This window comes from Zeus faber (genome assembly GCF_960531495.2).
Source record: "Zeus faber genome assembly, chromosome: 6".
Classification (NCBI taxonomy): Eukaryota; Metazoa; Chordata; class Actinopteri; order Zeiformes; family Zeidae; genus Zeus; species Zeus faber.
In genome coordinates this window covers 12,718,523-12,723,522 of record NC_137201.1, presented here as the reverse complement: position 1 = coordinate 12,723,522, position 5,000 = coordinate 12,718,523, and the positions used below count along the sequence as shown (strand labels likewise).

Here is a 5,000-nt window from a genome sequence, read left to right as displayed (position 1 = left end):
GAAATATTCAGTTTGGTTGTGTGGCTGAATCGAGGAGGGATTTGGTAATTGGACGTTGTGAATTACAACCTATGTTGTCCCCTCGGTGCATCTGTCGAATTACTCTGGAACGGCCGTTTTAATGGAGTGACAACCAATCAGAAGTTCAGCCTTCCGTGATATTTTGTCAAATCTTCGAATCTTCCCCATCTGTTGCCCTCCGACCTCTCCCTCCGGTCCGCCTTATCCGTCCTTATTACTCCGTCCTGTCTCTTCTTCATCTCCTCTATCGCCAATATCGCTTTCTCACCTTCTGGTGAACCCATCCCTCTATGTGACTGCGTCTCCATTCTCTGCCTGTGTTGCTCATGCATGGGTTCTCAGTTGAATAAGATGCATCCGGTCATTAACTCCATATTAGGCATTGTTTAACTCTATGTTTTAGGCTTAGGAGTTGTGCACATGTCAGACCGGTCAAGAAATTCATTGTATGTTGAGTGGTTAGTCATTGTCGGACCCTTAAGCTGTGATAAAACACATTACGGGGGAAAAAAAAATACAAATAAAGAAGTAATCACTCTGACAACCTTTAAGACTGTAAATCAACTGCAAATGATTGCTGTCCTGGAAGCTGATAAGAATAGCAGAAGAAAATGACTGTGGCCTAGTTTTCTGCCACCTTTGATGGGTTGACAGCGCACAGAGGACAAGAAGAAGACCAAATAAATAAAGTAATCTTTTGGTAGAGATAAAATAAATGGGGATACTCAAAAATATACAGAAAACCCACACATTTTTCAATGTAGATACACAGGAGCAGAGTACTTATTCAGCCACCTGAATACTAAGCAGATACATTCACATACATATGCACTAGAGGTGTACAGCGACGTCATTATCTGTATCTGTTCGACCAACAAAATTATCCGTATCTGTATTCAGATGAAGACCGGAAAAAGGGCTTTGTTTATGGGCAAATGTTGTATTTTATAACCTATGCAAGTTTTGTGCGTCAAAAGGATGAAATTGATTTAATATTGGCATATAATTAATTATTAAATATATTCCCACATCCTCATACTGTACTTTTCATCTCTCTCTCTCTCTCTCTCTTTCTCCTTCTCTCTCTTTTATCTTTAACTAAACTAAGTCTTATGCATGTCTGAACCTCACCACCATCCCATTCCAATTGCAAGGTTATGTTTTGCATCGTAAATGGAAACTCCAAACGTTTGTATTTACGATAAAGATATATAGAAAAATATCCTTCAGTTGAAGGGAATAATCTTGAATTCCAATGATGCTACGTTCGTGTTTCTTGATGTTTTTACATTACCGCAGTTCGCGAGGAAAATGTGAATTCCTACTTTACAACAGTAATTACATTGATATTCCATCACACAGTGTTCATCTTGCTCAGACAGGAGGGTGGGGGGCATGGGGAAGTTGTGGCTCGTCCAATGTGGCTCGTCGCAAAGGTTCACCGCTGTTATTCATGGGGGTACCAGTGATTGCGTTTGAAGGGGCACAGCAGATACAATATTAGGCTTACCTTTAAGGTGTCAGCCATGTTACTTCAAGATTCTTGTAGAATATTCTAATATAATTAAAAATAAATTAAAAGACAATTGTTAAATCAAATCATTTTATATGTTACAGTAAGTAAAATAGACCAGTAATCCACTCAAAGAAATTGGGGCATTATTATTTTGCTTACATAACTTTTTATTCAAACAATCAATGTGTCAATTGCAAATGTGTTGGGCTCACTGACTCAGACCAGAGGTGAACCCAAGAGCACGACGCAGGAGAGCAGGTTAAAGTTCACGAAGCAGGGGTTTATTAGAACAAACAGGTCAGGGTCAGGAAAGCCAGGATATCCGTCAGCGGGGGCAAACAGGTCAGGCAAGGAACAGGCATAGAATCTGAATCTGTAAGACAGGCAGAGGATCAAAAACCGGGGAATCAACAAGGTATTAGAGGGATCACTAGACGGTACGCTGGAGAGCTCAGCCTAAGCAAAAAGAATCTGGCACAGAACAGAGGAGGTGGACCAGCATAAGTTCAATTCAAGATTCAAGATTCAAGAGGTTTATTCGTCACATACATATACATACTTTCAGACATACGTATATGCAGTGAAATGTCAATGCAACACACCCGGTGATTACACACAATATGTTCTAGACTGAACACAGTAGCTACCTAAGAACTTTTACTTGACTAACTAACTGATTCCTAAAACGTAATGCAGTAAGTCGAATACTATAGAATAAAATAAAATATATAGAATAAAATAAAATAAAATAAAATAAGAACTAAAGGGTAATGGAGGGTGGGGGTACAAAATAGATAAAGGGAATAGGCTTATGTATATGGGATGGACTTATGTACAGTATAAGGGATAGACTATTTATGTATATACAGATATGTGCATTAAAGTGGCATGTGAATGAAGTGAGGTGTGTGTGTGAGAGATATACAGAACAGTATACAACAGTACGGCGAAGCAATACGGTAACACCAAACAACCCAGAACAGTGACATAGTATGCGGTACAGTATGCTACATACAGTACAGTAAGGTAGTGGAGCCTATGTGTGTGGCTCAGTGAGGACCCCTGGTGAGGTTAAGCATTGACAGTTCTTATGGCTTCTGGGAAGAAACTCGGTCTCAGTCTCTCTGTTCTCGCTGTGTGACTACGGAGGCGCTGCCTGACCGCAGCAGCTGGAACGGTTTGTTGGTGGGGTGATGAGGATCCTTCATGATCCTGCGGGCTCTGCTACTACACCTCCTGCTATAAAAGTCCTGCAGGGAATGGAGGGTAGTTCCAGTGGTACGTTCAGCTGAACGCACCACCCTCTGCAGGGCCTGCCTGTCCTGAGCAGTACAGTTCCCAAACCTGGCAGTGATGTTGCCTGTCAGGATGCTCTCCACTGCTCCACAGTAGAAGGACTTAAGGTTCCTCACCGAGACCAGGAATTTCCTCAGCTGCCTGAGGTGTTAAAGACGCTGCCTCGCCTTTCTCACCAGAATGTTAAATCCTCTGTGATGTGGACTCTCAGGTAGTTGAAGCTACTCACCCTGTCGACAGAAGTCCCATTAATCACCAAGGGCGCATGCTTCCTCGGTTGTAATCCATGCCTTAAGTCCACAATCAGCTCCTTTGTTTTGCTGACGTTCGGGTGGAGGCTGTTGTCCTGGCACCAGAGTGACAGGTCAGTCACCTCTTTGCCGTAGGCCTTCTCATCGCCGTCGGTGATCAGGCCCACGACAACGGTGTCTTTAGCAAACTTGATGGTGTTGGAGCTGGACCTGGCCACACAGTCGTGTGTATACAGGGTGTATATTAGTGGGCTGAAGGGGAGCCCTAGGAGAGTGAGGGAGCTAGACATGTGCCTCCCCACCCTAATCACCTGGGGCTGGGCTGAGAGGAAGTCCAGGATCCAGGCAGACAGCGGAGTATTCAGTTCGAGCTCCTTCAGCTTGACTGCCAGTCTGGTGGGGACTATGGTAAGCTGAATTATAATCGATGAAGAGCGATCTCACATAGGCACCCTTCCGGCCATCCAGGTGCGTGAGTGTGGTGTGCAGTACCTGGGAAACCGTGTAATCCGTGGCTCTGTTCTGCTAGTACATGAACTGGAATGGGTCCAAGGTGCGGGGGAGGGAGGTGCAGATATAATCCTTAATCAGCCTCTCGAAACACTTCATGACCACCGGGGTGAGAGCCACCGGATGGTAGTCACTCAGGCAGGCAGGAGAGGCGATGTTCGGGACAGGAACGACGGTGGACCTCTTAAAGCAGGACGGGACCACTGATTCAACCAGGGAGATGTTGAATTTTGTAGTGAACACCAGGGCTAGCTGGTTAGCACAGGTCTTCAGTACTCGCCCCGATATGCCATCTGGGCCCACAGGTTTCCTGGTGTTCACCCGCATCAGAACCCTCCTGACGTCATGCTCAGACACTGAGAGTGCGTGCTCATCCCCAGCGGTGTAACTCCAATTAGCCGGTGAGCTACCGGTGTTGTTGCCAGACTCAAACCGCGCATAAAAGGAGTTCAGTTTGTTATATTCCGCAGCCCCTGCCACAAGCGTCTGGTGTTCTATTGCTCCAGCTGTAGCGCCACAGTCTTTCTGTACGTCTGTTAAGCGTCCTTCACCGCCCTCCGCAGATTGTATGACGCTTTATAATTGTCCATATTTCGTTGTAAGCAGCTGTGCGAGCATTCAGAGCACAGCGGACGAGGGAGCGCCCACGGCTTCTGGTTTTGAAATATCCGAACTTTCACTGTTGGAACGATGCTGTCCGCTAACGTAGACACGAAGCTCGCCGCTACGTCCATAAACTCGCTGACGTCACTTGAACTTGATTGGAACATGTCCCAGTCGACATCAGTCAGAGCGTCCTGAAGCGCCGCCTCTGATTGGTCCGTCCACCACTTCACTTCCCTCGTCACCAATTCTTTCGCGATCAGAGGCCTGTAAAGGGGAACCAGTGAAATCGTGGCGTGATCTGATTTCCCGAAAGCAGGGAGCATTGCTACACACCTTGTAAGGTGTGTAGCAATGGTCCAAAGTTCTATCTCCCCTTGTGGCACACTTGATGTGTTGGTAGAAATCAGGCAGAACGTTTTTAAGGTTCACCCTGTTAAAGTCCCCAGTCACCACCACAGCCGCGTCAGGATGTTTGTTTTGAAATCCGCACAACACATCATACAGGTCTGACAGTGCTGTGCCAGTGTCCACTTGCGGTGGAATATAAACGGCTGTGATGATGACCGTGCTGAATTCCTGGGGGAGATAAAATGGACGGCATGAGATGGTCAGCTGTTCCAGGTTCGGTGAGCAGGGAGTGGGAGAGAGACTTGGTGTTGTTGTGGTTACACCAGCGGTTGTTTACCATGAGGCATACGCCTCCACCTTTGGATTTCCCCGACTCCCCCGATCTGTCACCATGGAACACGGAGAAGGACTCGGCTGGACGAATGGCTTCATCCGGCACCAGCGGGTTCAGC

At 46.1% G+C, this 5,000-nt stretch overlaps 1 protein-coding gene across 1 annotated transcript in view; it reads left to right on the top strand.

Annotated features, from left to right (window-relative positions):
• cdh13 (cadherin 13, H-cadherin (heart)) overlaps positions 1-5,000 on the top strand; it is a 378,607-nt gene that overhangs the window by 311,980 nt on the left and 61,627 nt on the right. The window lies entirely within an intron of this gene.